The sequence below is a fragment of the Protopterus annectens genome, chromosome 1.part1 (assembly GCF_019279795.1).
Source record: "Protopterus annectens isolate FY-2018-M chromosome 1.part1, PAN1.0, whole genome shotgun sequence".
NCBI classification, from domain to species: domain Eukaryota; kingdom Metazoa; phylum Chordata; order Ceratodontiformes; family Protopteridae; genus Protopterus; species Protopterus annectens.
The window spans coordinates 437,950,780-437,978,436 of NC_056726.1; the positions used below are offsets into that span (position 1 = coordinate 437,950,780).

At 39.3% G+C, this 27,657-nt stretch overlaps 1 protein-coding gene across 1 annotated transcript in view; it reads left to right on the forward strand.

Annotated features, from left to right (window-relative positions):
- The first annotated feature begins 5,735 nt into the window (after nt 1-5,735).
- CHADL (chondroadherin like) overlaps nt 5,736-27,657 on the forward strand; it is a 210,041-nt gene continuing 188,119 nt past the window's right edge. The window contains exon 1 of the mRNA XM_044087099.1: nt 5,736-6,438. The gene's annotated coding sequence lies outside the window, so the exon portion shown is untranslated. The remainder of the gene's footprint in view (nt 6,439-27,657) is intronic.

Sequence of the window (27,657 nt, forward strand, 5' to 3'; positions counted from 1 at the left end):
ACTAATGTGTTCTCACTGCAGAGAAATCAAATCAGGGGTATTGTGACTGATCATAGCAGGGAAATGCTCCTCACAGCTATGCACTCCTCAAACCTCAACAAGTCTACTAGAGTAAAAGATCTCAAAGAAAAATGATACAATACCCTCCCATCATCCCACTGCCATCCAAGGCCTGTGACAAAATCTAGTTTACATCTTTGCTTACCTCAGACAAACATAAAACCACCACAGTCAGCCTGAGTCAGAGGAAACCTCCTTCCTGAGCTCATGCCCTCAGTAGACGCATAAGCACGTTTGTCACAGAGGAGTGGGACCTCTTTAGATACAGTAGTATGACTTAAACTCAGCTAAGAATGCAACTGTTCTCATTTGAACACCTAAACTGAAAACTCTTTACAAACCTAATACCAGTTATCTTAGAAAGATGAGATCACACAAGGATAAAACAGGGCTAATGGGACAAAAGTTGAGTGCAACCAGATGAACATTGTTCTCCAAAAATCTGAGTGCAATGGTAGGAAGAAGGAACAGTAGCAAAAAAAAAAAAAGGTAGCCCACCGACCTGATCCAACCAGAATAAGGGAGGAGGTACCAGTGAAAAAGAAAAGAAAGCCAGTATTCAAGATCTGCAGGTTATAGCAAAACTCTAAACTGAGACAATTGAATGTGTAAGGCCAAACTACATAAGATGGCCACTCATCCCTACAAGCAAGCCTTCAGTCAGTAATAAAGTACCAGCCAAAGTGGTCCTTCCACAGAAGGAAGAAAAGTGCTATGTGTGATCCTGGTGACACATAAATATATTAGTGCCATTATGTTACTTTGACTCCCATTTCATTGAATCACAACTCATCACAGTTTTTTTTAGCAAAACTCAACTCAATGAGCATTACCAGTCACTGAATTGCACAAGGAAGCTAGGACTTGCCTCCCTGCAAGTCTCATGGTAGTGCTTAAATCGGAGTTTTGCGTTGTTGGTTCCTGGTTTTAGAAGGATGATATACTTGTATTCATGTGTGCATGTGTGGTGTGAGTGTTTATGCATGTATATCATAAAGACAATTTTGAAAGTGAAAGAAGAGACTGGAACACTAGCTGAAGGAGGGAAGACTGAAACACATATCTGAAGGAAAGAAGGGCCTTGCAGCATGATTGGATTTTCTTTTCTAGTGATTTGGGACAGAGAAGTGAAGTAGCAGATTGTGTCTGTCTCTTGCTGAAATCCTGGATATGGCATTTTGTGGAATCAGGAGAGAAGTCTGAAACCAATAGTTCCACACCTGCTATGATTCAGCATGAAATGGAGTACCTTGGGCCTAGTACAGACAAACCATAGATGATTACCAGAGTTCTGGTAGGTGATTTTCTACTTTTCTCATCAGACGAACCACGGCACCTGGTCACTAGGATATTCTCGATGGAGTGATGAGAGACTCTGGCCATCATTTTATATTTTTATAAGATTGTGGCCCTGGATTACAAATAACTGGGATCCATATGAACTCCAACTTGGGCCCCATCTCATGCAGGCAGCAAGACTGTAAGTAGTCACTGGCCAGTGAACAAGGTATAATAGAGAGTTTCACAGTTGGTCTGTTTAGAATTGATCAAGGGGTTGGAGGGTGTTAGTTCTGCTCAATGACATTGCATTTTCTCATATTTGTATTGTTGCATTATAAATCCTCATTGTTCAATGACATTGCATTTTGCTCGTGTTAGTACTGCGGCCTTCAAGAATTTGCTGCTCAATGACATTGCATTTTCTCATATCTGTGTTATTGTATTATGACTCTTTTATTGCTTAATGACATTGCATTTTTCCCTTGTTTGTATTGCTGCATAATAAAGCTTTACTGCTCATTGATATTGCCTTCTTTGTGCATGTTTGAATGTCAAGACCTTCTTCTGTTGAGGTCTGGGGAAGAGGGTGAATGTATGTTTTCATTGCATGCATATTCTCACTTTGCCTTATTGCTAACTGGTGCACTGTTGAAATAATTTGTTTATGGTTGTGCTATTGCCTTTTAAACTAGATGTGTCACCTAGAATAAAATCTGTCCCTCTTGCCACCTTGGTGTGTTGGGCCTAATAGGGGTGTCACCAGAGTCAGGTAGGAAGGAACCCATATCTCTTCAGCTACACCTGCGGGTGTGCTACATATATATATATATATATATATATATATATATATATATATATATATATATATATTAATAATTTACAAGCTTGAAGTTTCAAAACTTTGAACTGCAAATGGTCGAGACCATAAGATCAAAGTTTTAAAACTTCGCAATTGTAATAAAAAATAAAAATGAAAAAAAAATGTTTATTTTTTGCAGGTGGGCAAGCCCCCTCACACCCCCTGCTAAATAAATACACCAACTCTGAGATAGCACTACAGTGAGGAAATGGTAAATTTCCCATTCTGTGCTGTACAGTGATCTCCATTCAACTTTGATCTTATGGTCTTGACCATTTGCATTTCAAATTATTGAAACCTTGAGCTTGTGAAGGGAATCCATATATATATAGGTCTACTACCATAGATTGAAATTACACTATTTTGAAATACGATAGTAGTGTCCCACTAACGCGAAAGTGCACTTCAACGAAAGTGCACTTTCGTGAAAGTCACTAGAATGAACAAAGGGTTAGGGCTTGGGTAATGGATAGTGGATAGCTAGTAGGGCTATCCACTATCCTTAACCCAAGCCCTAACCCTAAGGTCCATGACTACCGCACCACAGTGCAGGAAATTGTATTTCCTCCACTGAGCAGTAGTTTTGGACCTATTTTCTGTACTGTGGTGCGGTAGTCAAAGACCTTAGGGGTAGGGCTTGGGTTAAGGATAGTGGATAGCCCTACTAGCTATCCACTATCCTAAACCCAAGCCCTAACCCTAAGGTCTGTCACTACCGCACCACAGTGCAGGAAACGTCCCGTTCGACTTAGTGACTTTCGCGAAAGTGCAGTTTCGTTGAAGTACACTTTCGCGTTAGTGGGGTTCTACTATCATATTTCGAAATAGTGTAATTTCGATCTACAGTAGTAGACCTATATATATATATATATATATATATATATATATATAAATTTTTGTTTCTTGATCGAAATTTTATATATATATATATATATATATATATATATATATATATATATATATATATATAAATATATATATAGGTACACTTCAGAAGAAAAAAAAATAAACTGCAAATGATGGATCTCAAAATATCCAAAAGAAAAAAGAAAGAAAGAAAAACATTTTTTGCACCCTCACATCCCCTACTACTTATATATACCAAAGCTGAGATTGCATAACAGTGGGGCAAGGGCTACCTACTCCCTACTGTACTGTGAACTCCCACAAAGTAATGCCAGCATTCTGAGATCGTATGACTATTCAAGAGTTTCTGCCAACATTCCAGATGTTCAATATTCTGAACTTTTGACCAAATTAATGGCTCACAAATTATATATATATATATATATATATATGTACAGTGGGTATAAAAAGTATACACACAACTGTTAAAATGCCAGGTTTTTGTGATATAAAAAATGAGACCACAATAAATCATTTCAAAACTTTTCCCACCTTTAATGTGACCTATAACCTGTACAATTCAGTTGAAAAACAAACAAAGCTGTTAGGGGAAAACTATAAAAAATAAAAAAAGTGCAATAAGCTGGTTGCATAAGTATGGACACCCTTAAACTAATACTTTGTTGAAGTACCTTTTGATTTAATTACAGCATTCAGTCAGTCTTCTTGGGTAGGAGTCTATCAGCATGGCACATCTTGACTTGCCAATATTTGCACACTCTTCCTTGCAAAAGCACTCCAAATCTGTCAGATTGCGAGGGCTTCTCTTGTTCATAGCCCTCTTCAGGTCACCCCACAGATTTTCTATTGGATTTAGGTCTGGGCTGTGGCTGGGTCACTCCAAAACTTTAATTTTCTTCTGGTGAAGCCATTCTTTTGTTGATTTGGATGTATGCTTGAGGTCATTGTCATGTTGGAAAGTGAAATTCCTCTTCATCTTCATCTTTTTAGCAGACGCCTGAAGGTTTTGGCCCAAAAGTGACTGGTATTTGGAACTGTTCATAATTCCCTCCACCTTGACTAAACCCCAGTTCCAGCTGAAGAAAAGCAACCATAAAGCATGATACTGCCATCACTATGCTTCACCATGGGGATGGTGTTCTTTTGGTGATGCAAAGTGTTGGTTTTGTGCCAAAAGTACTTTTTGGAATTGTGGCCAAAAAGTTCAACCTTGGTCTCATCAGACCATAACACATTTTCCTAGATGTTTTTGGGAGACGATGTATAGTTTTGCAAATTGTAGCCAGGACTGGATGTTTTTCTGTGTAAGAAAAGGCTTCTGTCTTGCCACCCTACCCCATAGCCCAGACATATGGAGAATACGGGAAATTGTTGTCACATGTAGTACACAACCAGTACTTGCCAGAAATTCCTGCAGCTCCTTCAGTGTTGCTGTAGGTCTCTTGGCAGCCTCCATGGCCAGTTTTCATCTTGTCTTTTCATCAGTTTTGGAGGGATATCTAGTTCTTTGCAATGTTACCGTTGTCCCATATTTTCTCCACTTTTTGATGACTGTCTTCACTGTGTTCCATGGTATATCCAATGCTGTGGAAATTTTTTTCTACCCTTCTCCTGACTGATACCTTTCAGCAATGACATCCCTTTGATGCTTTGTAAGCTCTCTGCGAACCATGGCTTTTGCTGTAGCAGGCACCTGAATAAATGTCAGGAAAATCCTATTAGGACAGCTGAACTTTATTTGGAGTTAATCAGTCTCTTTAATTGATGGCAGGTGTGTGCCCAAGAAGACTGAATGCTGAGGGTGGCCTAATGGTGAAGGTGTTTGCCTTACAAACACAAGGTGCAGGGTTTGAGTCTCACAAGGGATAATTGGCTAGGCTTAAAATGGCTCGCAAGGGCAGTTAGCTTAGTACTAACCTATAAAAGGTAGTTCAATAAGGTATTTAGTTTAAGGGTGTCCACACTTATGCAATCAGTTTATTGTACGTTTTTTTTTTATATTTTTCCCCTAACAGATTTGTTTGTTTTTCAATTGAATTGTGTAGGTTATAGGCACATTAAAGTTGGGAAAAGCTTTGAAATGATTTATTGTGGTCTCATTTTTTTATATCACAAAAACCTGGCATTTTAACAGGGGTGTGTATACTTTTATATCCACTATATATATATATATATATATATATATATATATATATATATATATATATATATATATATATATATGTGTGTACACACACACACACACTTGCTCCTATTGATTTGTAAAACAAAAAGTTGACATTTCTAAAACTTGGAAACCTAGAAGACTAATGAGATTTTAGTTAGCTGACTTCATGGCTGAATGGCCAGACAAGAAACATTAGTTTGTACTAAATAGTGTGTTTTGCTTCAGACTATTCAGATTTGTCTAGGATGCTTGGAGAAGCCAGCACAGAGATGGCATTATGCTAGGGTCAGGTCCAACACACACAGCCTACACACTACAGCACTGTGTGATACTTCATGAGAGCAAAAAGTGCAGACGTGTTGGACCACAAAGAAAAGGAGGCCTTTGTTTTCCACTACCTGCATTCACAGACCCATGCTCCCCTTTCTGTGGGAATCAATGTTTACAATTCTGCAGGGACCAATGGAAATTTCCATACTTAATCCTGTTGATCCAATTAGACATTTGCTTCTAGCCACATTGAAAGAAATGTTCAACACTTCAATACCATTTGAAAAGTTAAGGCAAACAAACCGGAGGAAGTCTTGGAAAATAGTTTTAGTTAATATAGATTGCAACCCTCTCAACTTCTGTGTAGACATGTACTACTTTTATCTACTTTAATTCAGCCAGAAGAAAGGAAGATTACAAGTATTTTTAGTACTTAAATCTGAATACTTGGAGATTTATTTTCAGATATTTATGGAATGTTTAAATAAAGAAGTTAGCTCACAGCTGTTTTGCATCTGATCAGAACTCACTGAAACCAGAGATCTTTCTTGCATGACAGCACTTAACAGGACTGGAATTGATCACTGGCAATATTCTGGCATTTAAGACAACCTCTAGTGTCATTCTGAATGATATGTAATGTAACCTCTGAGAATTCCTCAAGTGCAGTTTGCATCTCTGCCTGCCCTGTTTTGCTGCAGGAGAACCTGGGAGCCTGTTTTTCATTATTGCTGGGAAAAATACTTAAAGACTTTTTTAAAATACTTTCAACACTACTGCATCCAACCAGTGACATGTTCTCCTGTTTGGAGGCCTGAGAAAAAGGAAACTATTGGGCTTTAAGATTTCACAGCTATATGTCAGTTAAGAAAGTGCTCATTTCTGAACTTTCAGTTTAAGTCTGTTACTAGCTGCAGCCAAAACAGTCTACAAGGTAAGTGGAGTTCATACTGCATTTAACTAGATTACTAATTTTTCCTGTACAACTGGTAGATAAAAAAATTACTGAGTGAAGTATCCTAACTGATATTTGTTGTTCTGTCTTGCTGACAATTTGTTGCATTTTCTTGTGGTTGTACAAAGATTACTCCCCATGAAAGGACAGTTACAATCTCCCAGTGAAGGTATAAAAATATTTTTGAAATTTAATATTTATATACTTTTTCCTAACACGAAGTGAATCTTATATATCATTCCAGATAATAAAATAATAGAGATGAAATTATTGTGTGTTGTACAGTTCATGATCTGCAGTCAACTGACATTGATGACTTTGTGGAAGGGACATCCACAAAATTCAGGAAATTAGCTTCAGTTTTCCAGGTGCTTGTTTTTAAGCCCCTGAGAATCCGATTTAATTGGGCAAGTGTTATCAGGTCACACCTGAAAAGAGATCCTTGTGTCTAGTGATTTTACCCAATTAAAAAGTAAATAAATTAATACTGTAATGGAAAGCAGTTACAACCATCATGATTACACTATGCTATGTAGAATGGTCACTGTGCTTTTCCGTGCAGCAGTCTGTGGAACGTGAATCCCTGAATCGTCTCCTTCTGCTCTGATGGCGCCATTGCTGCTTGTGTTTACACTCTGCGGTCGTACAGCTACGTTGAGCGTCTGCCAACAGTTAAGGTCTGCCTTACTTGTGCTTCTTCTCATGACGTCTAAAAGTAGTTGGCTAATCTGGCATGAGGCTAGTGTGCGTTTATATTTGTGTTTTGTTTGTGTGTGCTTGTGCATTCGTGTGTGTGTTTGTGTACTTAGGGGTGTAGTCACATAGAACACAAACTGCGGTTCTGAGGACTGTGTTTAACAGGGAGGTGAGCTGAGATAGTGGGATACACAAACCTCATTCCCCTAAACTACAGCTGCTTCACCAAACCCTCTTTTATACAGCAAAATATAGTTTACTCATCATCTGCCACTTTATTATTAAGGACAAACATGCATTCTGTAAGAAGCAAGTTAATTATTATTTTCACTTTAAGTTAACATGCAAAATTTGTGAAAGATATTCTATGAGTCCTGATTATTATCACAGCAGGTGAGTTACACCCCTGTCCACAAGTGATATATAGCACTGTTTGTTTAAATACCATCAGACACCTTGCATGGAAGTATGTAACCTATTCAAGAAATATGGGAACACTGCATACTTCCAGATGAATATGACCTTTCCTGTTATTACATCAAACTGCAGTTCGGGTGAATACAGTGTTCTGAATGGGGGATACTCATAAACATTTGCGGCACTACGGCACAACACGGAATTGCAAGAATTCCATAGTGCAGTATAGCCCAAAGCTGCATAGCTATGTATTAGGACTGGCATCATACTGGTATTATGAGAGAAGGGCTGCTCAGTAAATTAATGTTGCAGCATTACAGGACACACCTGCACAGTGATGTGTTATATATGGATAGGGGGCAGACACTACTGCAATAATCCTTGTTCACCTATGCAGCATCCATTGGTGTTACCAAGAGACAGATGGTAACCATCTTTTGTTCTCTGTCTGGAAACCATGCTGTTCATGGTCATGGGAGTGTCAGACACCATCCACACAGTGCAGCACATATTGTTCTACAGACAGCATCGCTACTGCTTGTGGCCACAGCAGACAACACCTCTGAGCATGCCCCATGTAGCAGACACGGCCATTGACATTTCTCAGGCTTCACCCCTGGGAAGCCTTAACAGAACCCCTACTCTCATTCATGCAGTTTTACAAGTGGCAATAATCAGCAGAAAGGCCTCACTTCTAACGCTCTTCCCATACAATCTGTTTATTAGTAATCAATCTTTTGAATGGTCTGTGGTACAGAGAGGTGAAGCCCTGACTATGATCCAAATGACCTGTAGTAGTGACTGGCTAGTAGTGGCTTGCCCATTCTAGAGGAGGAAGGCACTTTGACCCACTGCAATGCCAGCACCTACTGGAAAAGAGGAACATAGCATGCAGCATATAGGTTAATATAGTGTGTTTGCTTCTGCACGGCCACATTCCCATTATAGCCTTCATGAAGCATGTGCAGGATTGTGTGTCCCAACAGAGGAATTCACAGCAGGCAGTCACATAGGTTAACACATGTAATAGCTGCCAAGGAGGGTTTGCAACCATAGCAGCAAAAACTTTGATGGCTGCCTGGAATATGGCCTGCCAAGGTGGACTCTTATCCCTCCAGGTGGAATTAATGAGACTAGCGATCACAGGGTGGTGGACGGTTGCAAGGCATTGGGGAGAAAAATAATACAAAAACACAAATATATGGATAGAATAATGGTATGTTATATGAGATATATATAGTTAGGGCTCTGTCCCTCTGTGTCATGGAGCCAGGCACATCACACATGAAATGCTATATAATCATAGTATCTCATTAACTCAGTATATTTGACTGGAAGGGAGCATATAATCCTAATTTATGATGATAGAGTTATATATTACATATGATACAACACTGCTGGGCCTCACTAAACTAAAAGTTTCCCTACCTGCTATATTTATTAGCAGGTACGAAGACTGACAGATGTGAAGAATGTTTAATCAGACAAAAAGGGCAAATTGGATTGAGGAGTAGTGCCAGAAGGGCACATAGAAGAGCAACATTTTGTAGTCTTATTTTTTAATGCAGATGACAAATTTGTGTTGTGGACTGCATGTAATGTTGATCGTAATGTTAAGAATAATTCTCAAGAGTCACATACAATAGTGAATTGACATTAATGTTTTGCATGGACCTTGCAAAAGTGTTTGATTCCATAGTCCACCATGAACAGCTGTCAGAGCTGGCACTTCATGGCTTTAACTAAGCTGAATTAAACTGGTTAACTGCATAATAGAAGACCAGATCCTTCAGAATAACTACTGCACAGCCCAAGTCATCAGCTATACTAGACATAATTTAGTAGTGGAATCTCTTCTGTTCACCTCCTTCCTGAAATCACTGTCATTTAGACTTACAAAAATAAGTAATGTTCTCTATACAGATGGCATGATCCTTTTACAGATGGCATGATCCTTTGGATTTCTCATAATGGTGACAATAAAAATTATCTCAGACCTTACCAGAAATATCAAAAGGGTATGCAAATGACTGAAGGACTTAGAGTTAAAGGCTGAACTAGAAAAAAGCAAGGTAATGATATTCCGGACCCCAAAAAAAGACTTTGCAAATTAACAGAAGATCAGAGCATTAAAGGGCTTGAAGGAATGAAAACAGAAGCTGTGCCATACAGATATTCAATTACCTTGGAGTCTGATTAGATTCAACACTCCCATTTGCTTCTTATTGTCTGAAAATAATAGAATGTATACATGTTAGGTACATGTTGCAGAATCTCCAACCTGTAAACAAAACAGCTGGAGATGTGTTGGACAAAGGAATCATACGTCCAACCATGGAATATGCACGACCAGTCATATGTGTCTTATCTGAAAAACTATTAAACAAACTACATGGCTCAAAATAACATCTGTAGATTCATTTCAGGTGTCCTATGACGTCAATATTACTGTGTGACATGAACAGGGTACCAGTAACATTGAGCCACATTCCTAATTTGTAAACTTATAAACAAGTCTGTCAAGTTAGATCAGTAGGGATCTTTATGTGGCACTAGTTGTCTAAAGATAGTTTCCACAACACCAATTTCAAGTTACCTACAGTTTCAGAGCACTTGGCATTCCACAATACTTCTTGTTGTGTTCTTGCAATGCTTTTTTCATAGCTTAAACATGGCTGTGAAATTCCCTTCCAAAAAAACAGTACTCATGACTGATTCTATTTTAATCTACAAAGGAACTTAGGAAGGTAATTACAGCAGAGGCCACCTGTAAGGTGCATTTTGGCTATCTGTCTAAAAGGTTCTGAGATCTCGTTTGTATCTATATTATGGCTGCCTTATTGGCACATTTCACCACTGTATCAATATACTGTATATCAATCCTATAATGTCTAAACATTTTGCTTATGAGTTGAACCAAATACCGTCAGTAGAGTTTTCTAAAAAAAGTTTTTAATATCTTGTTATAACTACTCTTCACCATGTTAGTTGTTCTAGTGAGGCAGTTTACTTGCATTTTAAATAAAAGTAAATCTATTTTAAAGGCTTATTTTCATGTGCATCTATATTTCACACAAAAATAATATACATTCATAGGTTCATAGGTAGGCACTAGGCTATCGGCCCAAGGGCCTACGTAAGCCTAGCCAACAAGGTTCCCTGGCTTACGCCACCCAAGAAAGTTATTTTCCTGTGCCGCTGTTGGGCAGAGACACATAAGTGATCCCCAGGGTGTATTTCCTATTTCCCATCCACTCATCAAGATTTTTCTTGAAGAGTGCTAATGAAGAATTTTGCTTGACATAGATGGATAGCTGTTCCAGAGTATGGGAAGTCTCTGGGACAGGAATCTATCCCTCCAGCATGTCCTGTTTATTGTGGTGACAAGGTTTAGGTCCCTAGAACGTGTAGCTTGGAGGGATTGGGATTTCTTTAGGTGTAGCATGCCCAACAGCTCTGGGCTTGACATAGCTTTATATGTTGGGCAGAGATCACCTCAGAGTAGGCGATATGCTACGGAGTAAAGTTGGAGTTTTTTGAGGCGGTCAGTGCAGGTATTTGTTTGAGGCTAGTAATCCTCTTTGTGAGGTACTTCTGTGGCCTTTCCAGCTGCTGCAGATGTCTTGTGAGGTACATTGCAAAAGGGGCGTTGTACTCTATAATGGGTCTAATAAGTGTCGAGTAGAGGGGAGCAATGACCTCTTTTTTCCTGGATGAGATCCCTTTTATGATCAGTTGTGCCACGTAGAAGGACTTCCTGACTACTGTGGTGATGTGACTATCAAAGGAGAGACTACTGTCCACCTGGGTCCCAAGGTCTTCGGTGTTAAGTAGATTGCTGCCTATGTGGTAGTTCATGGGTACAGAGTTTTTACCAAAGGGGATGACACTGCACTTTTTGGCATTGAGCTTGAGGCCATGGCTCTGACACCAGGCATCTCAGCGAGGCCCTTCTGTAGGATGTCCACATCATTTGGGGACTTGACTGGCTCCTAATTTGCAGTCATCTGTGAACTTCATTAGCCAGAGGCCTTCTGTGTTAGCCTGAACTTCAGAGAAGTAGATGCCAAACAGGAGAGGTCCCAGGATGGAACCGTGTGGTACTCCGCTTGTCACTGCTTTGAGGTCAGATTTGGAGTCTGCAACTTTTACAGTGTGGGTTCTGTCAGTGAGCCAGTTGGCATCCCATCTTGTGACATAGGGATTTATACCTAGTTTAGTGAGTTTAGCTATAATTCCAGAATGGGGGATGGTGTCGAAAACCTTGGCGAGGTCAAGATAGACTGTGTAAACCACCTTACCCTCATCTACGGCTTTGGTGACTGCCTCAAAGAAGTTGACAGGTTCAGGAGGAATGATCTGACTTTCACAAACCTGAACTGGGTGGGATCCAGAGTTTGGAGGTTACCATTGTCTTTGTTTATGTGTTCCATGATGATACGTTCCATGGCCTTGCAGACCAGGCTCATCAGGCTAATAGGTCGATAGTTCCCAGGATCAGTGGTGGCTCCCCCTTTGTGGAGTGGGATAACTGTTGCTGTGTGCCATTCAGTGGGCACAAAGCCTGATGTGAGGCTATTATTGAACATGGTGCTTAAGTGGGCAGCCAGTTCATTCTGAAGTTTGTGTAAAACGCAACCTGGGATGTTGTCTGGTCCCATGGATGCTGTGTTTTTGGCTTTAGAGAGTGCAGCTTTTACCTATGTATTTGTGATTACAGGGACACTCCATTCTTCCTGTATAGATAGGGGCCTTTTAGGGGGTGGGGTAAAGTTAGCACTGAACCTATCTGCCAGGATGTTGGCAATATCAGTTGGTTCTGTAATTTTCATGCCTTTGTGCTGAAACTCAGAGCAGATCTGGGTGTTGCCATCGAGATTCTTGACATAGCTATAGAATGCTTTGCGGTTGTCCTTAGAATTAGTGGCGATTTTGTTTTCGTAGCTAGCTTTGGAGGATCTTATAAGGGATCTCAGCTTCTTACTGAGGCTGACCAGGGAGCTCCTCCACTCATGGTATTTTACTCTCTTTTGCAACAGTTTCTTCCTTCTGTTGTACAGTTTGTTTATGGCAGGGGACCACCAGATTGGCTTCCTTTTTTTGGAGGATAGCATCTTGGTTCTGTTTGGGATAGCACGATCCATGCACTGGTGTAAGTGCTTATAGAGTGCATTTGTGTAGGATTCAGTAGTTGTAACTGTATTGTCCATCTGCATGGGTGTCATGAAGTTCACCACTTCTGTCTTAAGTAGCATGAAGTTAGCTTTGGAGAAATTTTTACCGTGGTTTTCTTAATGGGGGGAGGGGGCAGGATGTGGATATCAAGGGTGATTAGCTTATGGTCGGATCGGACCAACGAGGAGTTGACTTCAGGTGTGGAACACCGGTCACTCATGTTGGTAATGACTAGGTCTAGGATATTGTTGCCCCTGGTGGGGGTGTGGATAAGTTGATCCAGGGCATTGGAGTTTATGAATTCCAGAAAGCGTTGAGCTAAGGAGTCGGTACACTAGTAGTTTTCCCAGTTAATGGTGGGGTAGTTGAAGTCACCCATTATTAGGGTGTTTGGTTGAAACCTAATATTTTCCAGTACATCAAGAAAAAAGGAGTGGGAATCCTGGGGCATGGTGGGGGATCTGTAGCAGGCTACAATTTGGATTGCAGTTTTTCCCAGAGTTAGTTGCACTTGGATAACCTCGGATGCATTATGCTGAGCAACTAGCCTGGAGGTGTGGATATCCTTAATGAATATGGACACACCTCTGCCTTTGGTGTTTCGATCCAGGTTACATGGCCGAAAAGTGTGGTATGAGTTATAGCCTGGTAGTGCAAGGGTGCTCTCTGCAGCCTTGAACCAGGTCTCAGTCACTGCACAGATATCGATGTTCTCCATTTTAAGGAGTGCCTCGAGTGAGTGCATTTTGAGATTTAGACTTCTAGCATTGAGTAGCATTACCCTCAGTTTTTGCTTGCCTGTTCCTGTTACGGTGGTGAATTTGTTATTTGAACCTTGCCTAAAAAAGGCACTATAGGGTCAGCAAGAGCCTTAGCCAGTATCCGTAATCCCAGGGGCAACAGGTGCAGGCCATCTGTGGCAAAGCATCATGGTCTGTCGACCATGTCATCCCAAGCAGACAGATACTGGATCCCCTTAGAATGACACCAGAAGCTTAGCCAATTGTTGAAGTCAATCATTATGTCCTTGTACTGCAGTATCATTCGGGGCGATGGCAGAATGCTACTCAGGGCTAGGGTCATACCTGCCTGGGCTACAAGATTGGAGAGCTCTTCCATGTCTCTTTTCATGTAGTCCAGGGAGGTACGTCTCAGGTCATTTACACCAACATGGACAATGACAGAGTCATATTTGTACTTGTTGTGGAGTGACCTGAGTGCGTGGGTTATGTGGCAGATCCTAGCACCCGACAGGCAGCTGACAGTCACCTTCTCCTTGTTTAGCCTGGTGAGTGGGACATCAGTGTGCTTGACTATAGAGTCACTTGTGACTAGTGTGTTGGGTATGTTGTTTTACCTTATTGGCTGTGGTTGATTGGCACAGTGAGTCTGTGGTCTATGTGTCATTTGGGTTGTGTTGGGGGATGGAGGCTGCTTGCGTTTCTGCTTTGGAGGTTTCTGTTACTTAGACAGATTATTATTGAGCGCCTCCGCAAATGTTTTTGTGTTACTATGTGTGGATTTTGGTGTTGTAGATTTAGTGAGACTATGTGATGAGTGTGGTGTGGTGCAACTGTTTACTTTCTCCTCATGACTGTCAAGTTCAGTCTTGGTTGGAGAGAGCTTTACCTCCATCTACATCTCTCACAGGTTGTAGTGTTGGGTGGTAGGAGGAGAGGGTTGTCTGTGTACATGAGGCAATTTCTACATTGCCTCAAGATGCCCAGGTTCATCAGATAGACAGGAGAGAACACTGGGAGCTGACCCTTGGACATGCCTGAATAAAAAAATATTTTTCTCTAGATAAGTGAGGAAAGTGAGTACAAGAGCTGTTTTTCTCTAAGCGAGTGAGAAAACTAAGTACAAAAACTGTTTTCCTCTAGGTAATGAGGAAGACTGAGTGCTATAGTAATTAGTAGCTTATTTTGTGCTTACAAGTTCTGAACAAGTAATAAGCATGAATAAGCAAATTTAAGTGCCAAAACTAAGAAGCTGTATCTGCACTAGACGAGTTACAGGACAGAAACAAGTGCAAATGCAGGCTTTCAAATCAGAATGTTAAGAGAGATGGAAAAGATTGCCCAAATGGCCAATAACTACAATTTCTGGGCCAGAACCACTCCTTATGTGGTAGACAGGTTACCTAGTGCTTATCACTCCCACTGATAAGCTAGAAGGCTTCCCTCCAACACAGAAAGGCTTGGGGGGCTCAGAAGCTTACATACAGTCCTGGATACAGCAAATCTGTATCTGGAACACTAGTTACAGGAAAGGTAGGAAACACGCTTACAGTTTTTTTACCGAAAAGTAGCAAAAACAGTAGTAAAAACAATTCACATGCAGTGCAAGCTAGCACACTTGAGTATGTAGCAATATTAGACCAAAAACAGTTTAAAATGCAATTAAATTAAAAAGGACTAAAAGCAAATGCAGAAGGAGTTTATTAGGTAGAATATGGTAAAGAGATGGGACTGGGGGAGTGTCCCAGATCAAATCTACAGTGGGGTGGGCAACTGCAAAAGCCACCAAATTTAAACTACAAACCAAAAATAAGGTGGGTGGGACAAAACAGTTTCAACAGAGATCTAAGCAACAACTAACAGTTTGTTTGTGTCTTTCGGCTTTTCCCAGTTAGGGGTCGCCACAGCGGAACTCCAGTCCGCTAATGATTGGCAGTAGAGTTTTACGTGCTGGCTTACCGGGCCTAACGCACAACCTTCAACGAAGGAACGCCCATTCACGCATGTCACTACACAGAAGACGCTCTAACTGAGAATCGAACGGGCAATGTCTTACTGTGAGGCGACAACGCTACCACAGCACCACCACTGCAGTAAGCAACAAGTAACAGTACAAACTCTAAAACCCAAAAAAATATACTCAGCTCTGTATATTTGCAGATAGTCTGGAAGGCAGCCTCTCGGAACACAGGTTCCAGCAATTAAATGCAGGCTGTTACTAACAGGTCAAATTAAGTGATCCTTGAGATAGATAACACACGAGCTGTAGAAAACAGTTATACCAACTGAAGACACGGCAGAAAATGGATGGGGGGGGGCAGTTTCAACAGAGATCTAAACAACAACTAACAGTACAAACTTTAAAACCAAAAATAATATACTCAGCTCTGTATATTTACAGATAGTCTGGAAGGCAGTCTCTTAGAACACAGGTTCCAGCAATTAAATGCAGACTGTTACTAACAGGTCAAATTTTATGCACGTGATCCTTGAGTTAGATAACACACAAGCTGTAAAAAACAGTTATATCAACTGAAGACATGGCAGAAAATAGGGGGTGGGGTGGGGAAAACAGTTTCAACAGAGATCTAAGCAACAACTTATAGTACAAACTCTAAAACCAAAAAATATACTCAGCTCTGTATATTTGCAGATCAATCTCTCAGAACAGGGAGACAACATTTTCAACAGAGATCTAAGCAACAATTAACAAACTCTATAACCAAAAAAAATATATATACTCAGCTCTGCATATTTGCAGATAGTCTGGAAGGCAGTCTCTCAGAACACAGGTTCCAGCATTTATTAATCTAAAGTGCAGCTAATATCAAAGATCAGTAAATTATTACTACCATTACTACTGTTACTATTAGTGCTTTTATGGTATTCCAGTTCTAAATCACCAGTAAAAAAGTCTCATGACTAAGATGCTCTGTGCTGACTGTATGACTGACTTATTTATTTGTTTAAAGTACATCTGTTGTATGTTTGTGATACCCCTATTCATGGTTTCCAGTTCTGCATTATTGATGAAATTGAACCAAGTATCAGAAATGGACCCTGAAATTTATATTTGGAAAAAAATAGAATTACACTGGCAGTTACGCTTGAATGCTATTATTAGTCCTGGACTTAACAAATGTTTATCTATTGCTTGCTTGCTGAAACTTAAGGCATTAGAGAGATAATGAATGACTGAAAAAATTCTCTGTTATTTGCTTGGTTGGCCTATAGTTAAGGGACCAATAGTATCCTTGTATAAGGGGGCCCATCATTAAAATGACCAAAGTCTGGTTACTTATTGGAGTATAAAATGTATGAACTGATTGGTTAGCACATTTTTCTTGTGACCCAATGAGATCTTTTGAATCAAGGGGCATGTCGGTCACACGACTGAATTATGGTTACCTATTGGATTATATAATGGGCTTGGCTGATGATGCTATCCATCCGAAGAAGTTTTCGAATATGAAGCTAAAAGCACTTATCTTTATTGTAGATTTATCATTATTTGTGGACTTCCAACAGTTATACTTTTGGCCTTTGTTTTGAGTTTATTTCTACTGGGGACATATACCTTTTTCTGGCAAAGGTTTTACCTTTATTGATTTTAATGTAAGTATGTTTCTTAAATAAATAAGCCAGCTTTTATATCTCTGGTGTTCCTACTTTTGTCGTTTAGTAGATTGTGTTTTGGGTCTTGTATCTTACCAGTTTGATTTAAATACATGCAATGGTTCAGTTGATCTTATGTTAGGTGATATTCAATTCCAAACACCAAATGAATTTTGAAAAGGCTTGCTCAGTAGAAGAGAGGTAGAAAAGAGAGAAATAGAGTATATGAGCTACTGATGGTTGAGATCTAAGTAGGTAGAAAGACGATAAAAGTTGAAGCTTAACTGTTGACCATGGCAGAAATTCACAAATGCAATATATATATATATATGGGATACACAAAAAGAGGTAGTTTGGGTGAAAATGGAGAGTGCTGGTAGTACAGAGCAATGCATAGTGGTGAATATGGAGGTCATTTAAAGTTATAAATCTATATATTGTAGTAAAATTTTTTTGCAAATTTGGGAACGTCTGGGAGTTTCTAAAGATGATTAAAGGAACAGTATATTATAGTTTTGGGATGAGTATGTCTTTTCTGTAACATTATGAGTTTCAGAGATAACAAAGTTGCTAAATTTGCAGCAAATACCCCTTTCAGAACCCACCACTGTAAAGGACGAAAAAGCCTAAATTGATTAGAACTGCTTCATCAACTAATATATACACAGCTTCTTACCACATGTAAAATTATCCAGCATCCATCTGCCTGTCCTGCACTAAAAAACATTCTATACAAGTATGTTCCCAGTTGGTCATTGCAATCCAGTGACCAAAAACTCCAGTCTCTGTACAAACCTATAAAATCTGTTGGGCATTGTCTGTACTTGTAAAATGTTACTAAGGCCTAGAACTCCTTACCTGTATCCAGCAGGTCAACACCCTCCCTCCTATCTTTCAAAACCACTCTGAAAGACTTCCTAGCTAAAATCTGGCTCTGCTCTTGCTCAAAACCAGGACAAACTATATTCCTAAATGTGAACAGGTATATTTTCATTCCTTATACTTCCTTAATCTCCCTTATTTACTTACTTCCTTATTGCTATCTAATATTCTTCCCTGACATTCTCTCTACATATGCCTTAAGCATGTTTTCCCTCACTTCATATTGCAAAACCTGTTTATATTAGACTAATTTACCTTTCATTTCTCTACAGACTGTCTAAAATTTCCAGAAATATTAAATGATTGTCATATAACTTTCATCGATTCTTAACCAATGTTATATTATCATGAGTTGTTATAATTATTTAATCTGTCGATGTTTTTGTTTTATTTTTGAAGATTGCAAAATTGTTATTCTTAAAATGTTTTGTAATAATGTGGAGCTTTTCTCTCTAGGCCTCCCCTAAAATGGGCTTCTACACAGTCATACATTACTGGTAATCAAATATAAATAAATAAATAAATAAATAAGATGTCAAACTTGTATAACTGTTTTAATTGTAGAAGAACATCGGAGATTTAAGAGGAACATAGTGGTGGAAGATGAACAGGGTCACAATCTCTCTCTCTCTGTCTCCCCCCTCCCCCTAGATATATATATATATATATATATATATATATATATATATATATATATATATAGCCATATACAGATTTTTGTAAGTATTAATTTGTATGGTAGCATTAACCCAAAAGGCAGTGAAATGTAGAGGACAAGCAGCAGTTAGTTCTGGGGTAGTACCAAAGAGCATGGAACAGGATTTAGAAGTACTAACTAGAAGGTCATTAATATGGAACCAGGAAAATAATTTATCAGGGTAATTTTTGAGAGTGGATTGTATATAGGTAGAGACTGAACTTCGCCTAAGTACCAAAAGGTTACCAGCATACAGTGCGATGCTGGGAGATGGGAACAATGTGGGAAGAACATTAATGTGTATGGAAAAAAGAACTGGACCAAGTATCAGTGGTTGGGCTGCATTTGCCTTAGGGTAGTCAGGAGAGGGTAAGATGTTACAAGTAACACTTGTGTGGTTCAATTGGTAAACTAAGTACTGGACCACTGAGTGGTATCAGTGGTTGGGCTGCATCTGCCTTAAGGTAGTCAGGAGAGAGTAAGATGTTACAAGTAACACTTGTGTGGTTCAGTTGGTAAACTAATTACTGGACCACTGAGTAGTATCAGTGGTTGGGCTGCATCTGCCTTAGGGTAGTCAGGAGAGGGTAAGATGTTACAAGTAAAACTTGTGTGGTTCAGTTGGTAAACTAATTACTGGACCACTGAGTGGTATCAGTGGAGAAGAAAAGTTGTTTCAGTTTGTGAAGTAGGAGGAAATGAATGACTTTGTCAAAGGCCCCTTAAGCTGAATAAATAATGCATGTGGCCTGGCTCTTTGGCATTCAGGGATGAAGCAGTGACCATGATACAAATGGCCTAACTTTGTCTAGTTGTTTGAGCACTGGAAGAGAGATGGGCTGAGGATGTTAGAAATGAGGGCTTATGCCTGCTCGCCCATCCTCAGGGGAGGGAAATGTTAGTGCTAGTCATCCAAATTGCTTTTGTGCAATAGGAGGCTTCCATGGCTACAGTAGCTATAGAAGTGATGGGATGTGGGTTTGGCATTTCAAGCCAGTGGCAGTGGCCCCTTATTTAGGAGCATACATTTACCAGGGGAGGGGACAGACCTCCCTTGCTGTGATACAGGTGCTCACATCACACATCAGAGGGTGGCCTTGGGGACCTAGCCACAAACCCATGATAGCTGCTGTATAATGACTCCTGAGGTGGGGAAGGCTGATGACCAGCAGCAACTGGTAGAGAAACATGAAATACATAAATACATACATAAATAAATAAATGTACCTGTACTGTTGCCTTGGAAGTGCAAATTGTTTGAATTAGGGCACATTTTTTATTGAGTACTGAGTAGCATAACTTTAGTTTTATTGTATTAAGTAGTAGTTGCATGTTATTCAGCCAAGTGGATTAATGGACTAAGTCCTGTCCAAGTAGTTTTTAATTAATGAGGGTGAAGGGACTGACCTGTATACTGCCATATCATCTGCACAGGGAATACTTGGTATGATAGGAAGGCCAACAGCTAGTCTGTTTATAAACAGAGAAAAATGGGGGGTTGATCTTTGAGGTACTTCTTTATTTAGAGGAGGGGTGTCTGAAGTGATAGAGATGATGCTGACCCAAAAGGTGTGTTCTTTTTTAAGTTGCTATGTCTAGTAGGGTGACAGTATTTATTTGTAAGTGAAGGAGTTCATTTTTGGGAAAGTTTCTGTGTCTCAGACTTGTTTTTCCTTTTTCTCTCAGGATAATATAGCTTCTAGAAACAGCAAGACAGTGTCTGACAAATACAACTAGGTGAAATAAAAGTAATTTACATATGAACAATTAACATCCAACCGGAAAGAATACAAGAATAAATATATAGAAAATATATGTGTTGGGATTGGCATACATTCATTTATTTGAAAGGAGGTTGTACGATTTGCCAAAGTGCGAAAATATAACCTCCAGATCTTTGAAATGCCGAAAAAAAAAAATGGTGCGACTTCCAATGAGCGAATGCACATTGGCATTCACTCATTCGAAGTCGGCATTTTGGGTGTAGATCGCATTATAGTGGGGATTGGGAAATGAACCCTGTCCCTCACTGTAGTGCGATCTCGGAATTTGTATATTAAAGTAGGGGGTGGAGGGGGGCTTTCCCCCCTGCATAACGATGTTTGTAGACGTTTCGATTTCGAAAATGGTTGAATCTGGTTTTCCAGATTGCCATTTTCGAAATCTTGTTACGTTCGAACTATTGTTATTTGGCATTTAGAGTCGCACAAATGTGCAACTGCACAAATGCCTTTCGAATAAATGAATGTATACTGTTGGGATCAGCTGGGTGGCACAGACATAAAGCATCTCTAAATACTACATAAGCGAGACAGAAGATAAACTTCCAATTAACAAACTCAGTGCAACAATGGGATAACTTTGATCACCAGTACTGAACGGCCTTTCCATAATCTTAGCACTTCAACTATCACCCAGAGCATTTTTGTCTTGTTTTTGACAAGCTAGCCTTCCATTCACACTTTATTTTAACAATTATGTACCAGTCTATGTCTACTCCTGCTATGTGTGATCTCTTGTACTCTTTTCAGTAATAGGGTCCATATTTTAGTGATAGTTATTATGTAATCTACAAATCTATATATTTCAGTTGCAGATGAGTATATCATGTCTTAATGTCTGTTGTATATGATTTGTTATACAATGTGTGTTATGGCTTTACATCCATTGTGCATGATGTCTAAACTAAAAGTTAATTTACTTTTCTCTTACTTCTGTTCATTTAACCAGACTACACCTTATCATAAACATATATTTTTCACTGTCCACGATGTGATTATGTGTTATGCAGAGCTTTTAGCTCTCTGCATTAATGTAACTTAGCAGCTTTCTCATTAGACCTGTTTACAAAATGGGCTGCAGTCAAAAGCTTCCTGATCAAGGAGATAAAAAATACATAAATACATGTTTTCCTACATTCTATTTGTTTTGTTTGTATGTTTGCTTCGACATTCATAGCATCTTTTTCCTAACCCTCTTGTTTCTGCAGTTTTCTTCAGCTCTTATAACCTCTACTGCCTCATTTCTAGTCTCACCAATGGATTTTATTTTTCCTACTGTTATTTTTGCATGGGAGAGTTATTCACTACTTAAAAACTTTTAGCAAAACATTGTCTGTTTTTAATTACAAAATATTTATTACTATATTCATTCTGAACAGTCAGATATAACAGTGTTGCACTTGTAACAGCATACATATTTCTCTGGATTAAAACATTTCCAAGAAGAAGTCATCTGCTTCCTTAAACAGTATGTTAAGGAGTTATGTTAAAAAGCTTAGCGTAGGTTTGAACACTGTGGTCTGTGAGTTGTGCTTGTTTACTTTTTTTATTTTTGGCTACTATGCAGAAGACCATTGGCTGCCACTGATACCTCTGCTCGTTGTCAGATGCCAGGAGACACTCCTGACACTGTGAACCTAAGTGCAATGCTTTTTCTTGTCCGAGAGTTAAAGTTCTGTCTGATATTTGCCAGCTTGTGAAGTTAATGAGACAAACTTATCCTCAAAAGTAGTTACATGGGTAGATTACCCTTACCTGAATCATTCTACATTGCCTAAAAAATGAAAGTATTTTTTCATTTATTATACAAATACATTTGATGTGTCACCTCATTTTTCAGAGTGCAAGCCTCAGTCCTGTTATGTATATGTTATGTTATTCATACAGGACTTGCATTTGATTTAGGGTGGCATTTTTCACACATTTGTTAACCTTTTGGCACCCAAGCAACACTTTAATAGATCTGCTAAGAAGCAAGATTTATACAAAAGTTCTTACACTGTTTTATGCTTCTCTTTTTCCTTGTTAGTGGAATGTATCACATTTGTGATATTTGATGTCAGGTTCACATCCCAGAGTTAGAAGTGCAACAAGTTAAGGTTGCAACCCTTTGGGTCACAAGTATTTCATTAAGAAGACATCATAGAAGGGAAGAGATCTTTCACACTGTATTGCCTTTCTTTTGGACTTGCTGGCTTTGGAATGAAACAGACCACCTTTTTTCCATCCTCAGTTTTATATATAAAACAAGATGGTGTCAGACTATTTCCCAAGGTCAAGGTCACTTCAAATATGGCTTAGCTGAGAGGAGGCAGGGCTGCTCCACTCAGTCGAGTCATAAGTCAAGTAAACAGTTGAAATAGCACACAAGCTGCAGCAGAGAGAAAAGTAATAACTGGATTTTGGAAATGAAACTTCAGGTGCAGAGATTAAGCTGGCTGTGAAACTGGGGAAAGTATTATAGTGGCATGTGTGGCATGGCAGGATGCCATTAAGAAAAATGTTGCACCTTTCTCTAACCATTAATAGAGGCAACTGTGTTTACTATACTTAAAGAAAAATCCAGACTTTGCCTCTGGGAAAAAAATTGTTAATACCAAACATTGACTATATTGATGAACAACTATAGTAACTACAGCAGAGCTAGTAAGGGAGATGGCTAAAAAGGTGCTTGGTGTGACATCTGGAAAGAGGGAGGAGGACAAGAAGACCTGGTGGTGGAATGAGGAAGTACAGGACAGTATATAGAGAAAGAGGTTGGCGAAGAAGAAGTGGGATTGTCAGAGAGATGAAGAAAGTAGACAGGAGTATAAAGAGATGAGGTGCATGGCAAAGAGAGATAGTGGCGAAGGCTAAGGATAAGGCATATGAAGAGTTGTATGAAAGGCTGGACACTAAGGAGGGAGAAAAGATGTGCAGCAGGTAAGGGTGATAAAGGATAATGAGGGAAAAGTACTCACAAGCAAGGAGAGTGTGTTGAGCAGATGATGAATGAAGAGAATGAGAGAGAGAGAAGGTTGGATGATGTGGTGATAGTGAATCAGGAAGTGCAACGGATTAGCAAGCAGGAAGTAAGGATAGCTATGAAGAGGATGAAGAATGGAAAGGCTGTTGGTCCAAATGACATACCTGTGGAAGCTTGGAGGTGTTTAGGTGAAATAGCAGTGAAGTTTTTAACTAGATTGTTTAATGAAATCTTGGAAAGTGAGAGCATGCCTGAGGAATGGAGAAAAAGCATTTTGGTACCGATTTTTAAGAATAAGGGTGATGTGCAGAGCTGTAGTAACTACAGAGGGATTAAATTGATCAATCACAGTATGACGTTATGGGAAAGAGTAGTGGAAGCAAGGTTAAGAAGGAAGGTGACGATTAGTGATCAGCAGTATGGTTTCATGCCAGGAAAGAGCGCTACAGATGCGATGTTTACTCTGAGAGTGTTGATGGAAAGGTACAGAAAAGGTCAGAAGGAGTTGCATTGTGTCTTTGTGGACCTAGAGAAAGTATATGACAGGGTGCCTAGAGAGGAGTTGTGGTATTGTATGAGGAAGTCGGGAGTGTCAGAGAAGTATGTAAGAGTGGTACAGGATATGTACGAGGGTAGTGTGACAGTGGTGAGGTCTGCCGTGGGAGTGACGGATGCGTTTAAGGTGGAGGTGGGATTACATCAAGGATCAGCTCTGAGCCCTTTCTTATTTGCAATGGTGATGGACAGGTTGACAGACGAGATCAGACAGGAGTCCCCGTGGACTATGATGTTTGCAGATGACATTGTGATCTGTAGTGAGAGTAGGGAGCAGGTGGAGGAGACCCTGTGGAGGTGGAGATATGCTCTAGAGAGAAGAGGAAAGAAGGTCAGCAGGACTAAGGCAGAATATATGTGTGTAAATGAGAGGGAGGATAGAGGAATGGTGAGGATGCAGGGAGTAGAGGTGGGGAAGGTGGATGAGTTTAAATACTTGGGATCAACAGTTCAGAGTAATGGTGAGTGTGGAAGAGAGGTGAAGAAGAGAGTATAGGCAGGATGGAGTGGGTGGAGAAGAGTTTCAGGAGTGATTTGTGACAGACGAGTACCAGTAAGAGTGAAAGAGAAGGTCTACAAGAGGGTAGTGAGACCAGCTATGTCATATGGGTTTGGAGACAGTGGCATTGACAAAAAGGTAGGAGTCAGAGCTGGACATGGCAGAGTTAAAGATGTTAAGATTTGCACTGGGTGTGATGAGGGTGGACAGGATTAGGAATAAGTATATTAGAGGGTCAGCCCAGGTTGGAAGGTTTGGAGACCAAGCCAGAGAGGCAAGATTACGTTGGTTTGGACATGTGCTGAGGGAGGGATGCAGAGTATATTGTGAAAAAGATGCTAAGGATGAAGCTGCCAGGTAACAGGAAAAGAGGAAGGCCTAAGATAAGGTTTATGGATGTGGTGAGAGAGGACATGCAGGTGGTTGGTGTGACAGAGCAAGATGCAGAGGACAGAAAGAAATGTAAACGGATGATCCGCTGTGGCGACCCCTAATGGGAGCAGCCAAAAGAAGAAGAACTATAGCAATATGGCATGAGTGCAACAGAGAGAGAGAGAGACAGAGAACTAAGACTGTACACATCATACATGTTGTAACATAAAAATATTTCTGAAAAGTTATACCTTGCTGTACTGAAGGATTATAAGAGCCTGATTTTTGTTTCTTGTTTCTCCAAGTGAGTTGTGTTTGATGCTATATTCAGCATATTTGTCATTCGGTGCTCAACAAAGCACTTTGTATCCTGCTGAATACATGTTTTAAGCATGTTGCATACCATATCAAGCAGGATACACTTGAGGAAACAAGAAATGTACATGAAAGTAATGCAGTCTTCAAAAGTGCAAAGTATTACTTCTACAAATTCATTTTTTATGTGATAGTTTGTATGATGTAAGTTACCTCATAATTCAGCCTCAGTCTTCCTGTTATTATATGACTGCAAACCCTCATCAGTACAGGCTACTGAAAGAAAAACAAGAGTTCTGCTGCAATAACTAAACATGACACCATTATGAAAAGGGAGTGATTAAGTAAAGATACATGAAACTGTCATATACTCAGAAATGTGATACCAGAAACTGATTATGTGGGGTGATTTAAACTGAGTCCATGATAGGTTTCCCTGGTTTCTGCTGTGGTTGAGGCATAAGTCATTTTTGAAGTATATGTTGAACAGATACTGATGATAATGATGTGAGCAGGGATACTTATTGAATGATTGTTAAATTACTTTTTTCAGCTCTTCAGAATTTAATGTCTGCCAGTTAGCACAATCGACTGTCTGGCAGTTAGTGCAAAGGAGTATAGCTGTGAGCTTTTAATTATCTGCTTCCTGTGGTCCAAAGTTTGATTCTTTCACTCTCTGTTTGCCTACTATGTGACTCTAAACAAGTCACTTATCCAGAGATACTTGTCCCAATCTGAGTATGAAAATGGTCCATGTGTATCAGTGCTCCCCCTGGCTAATAAATGCAAATAAGTAGATAAATGTGACCTAGAAAACACACTTCAGTTTGCTTCCAGGCTGTTTCTGGCACTTATTGGATGACATTTTCAAGGTGTATTTTACTAACAGCACTGCAGTCTCGAACTATGTGATATGTAATATGTCACTAACAAAAGATCTTACCAGAACATGGCTTAGAAAGTTTTCAAAGTACATACTAACTTCTGCAGTACACACATACAGACACACACCTCTAAAGTCACTGATTTTAATGTATAAGTCCATAGTATAGCATTGTATTTGCTTTATTTAGTTACAATCTGTAAACTAGAAGTGAAATAAGAAATGAACAAATGTTTATCAAAATGGCATAGCAGGCCTACATGAATTACAATCCAGTAATCCCACTGAAGATAGCATGAAGGCACAAAGAGTTTTCCATAATTCTGGAGACATTAAATAAAATATCTGTCTTGCAATGCTTTGCCTTTTTTCATAGTATATGGCTCAGCAAAACAAAATGGTTCACATGTCATGCATGATATTGCTGAAAGACTTACCAAAAACAGTATAATTTTTACTTCTCACTTACCATCTGAGGTTATTTTTTCTGCTTTTTGTCTACGTGATCAGAGTATTTGTGCGGTATCGTGATAAGCAGGGGTGTGGTATTGTGATAAGCCGGGTACATGACAACTAACCAAATCGTTACTCTGTGGCTCTCATGTACTTCTGCTTTTCTGTGGACATAACAAGGGGGAACCTCACTTTTCCTAAGGTTGTTCAGTCTTAGGATATAGATATTTAAGTATTGATAGAACGACCTGGTCCCTTACACGAGCAACCCATGGCTGAGAGAGCATTTTTCTTGAAAGAATTAAGAGTTATAATTACATGATGATCTGTTTATGGGAGTCAGCAAACTGCCAGTCTGTTGTGTAATTTTTTGGTGACATGCTTTGTTAAATTATGATTTAGTGAGTCACCATCCACTTCTCATGATTGTATTAAAATATTACATAAATACACATCTGCATTTAGAAGACACAATGATCTAAAATAAGGTCAGTATCAGAGGATGGAGTCTATGCACTAAAAAGGGATCATATTAAGCTAGACAAATGTCAAATCTGTGGTTGTTTAGATTCAATACAAACAAGCATGAGGAAAGTCAGGGGACTTTATAATGTAAAAAGAGTTAATAGTCATAATTATATCAAATAATGTAAAGGTGGGTAATTGATGGGACACTGCTGCAAAGAATGTTGGAGAATTCTGGAACACATAAGGAGAGGTACTACTACCAGTAGAAAAAGGAAATTTTTTTTTATGTTTACAAGTAGTTTGTGGGATCATATTTCAAGTGTTCTCTGCAATTCTGAAAACCTCACTTCTGCAAAGACAGCGACAGACTGGAGAATATAAAAATCATGTAGGAGCTGTAAAGGAAGACATAAGAAATTAAAGAAACTTACTGTGAATACCTTAGAAAACAGGATGGAGAAAGTGTCTGCGACATAAACACTGAAGTATTTCAAAGGAATTAACAAAGTTCAAGACAACCAGCAATCTTTGGCGGAGGTATACAATAATAAGCGGGTATGGATAATTTGATAAAGCAGAATGACTCTAATTATATAGGGAAATATTTTTTCACAGATAAGGTTGCTGATTCATAGAATGGACTTCCTAATAACTTTTGAATTCAAATATGAGAGCATAATTAAAG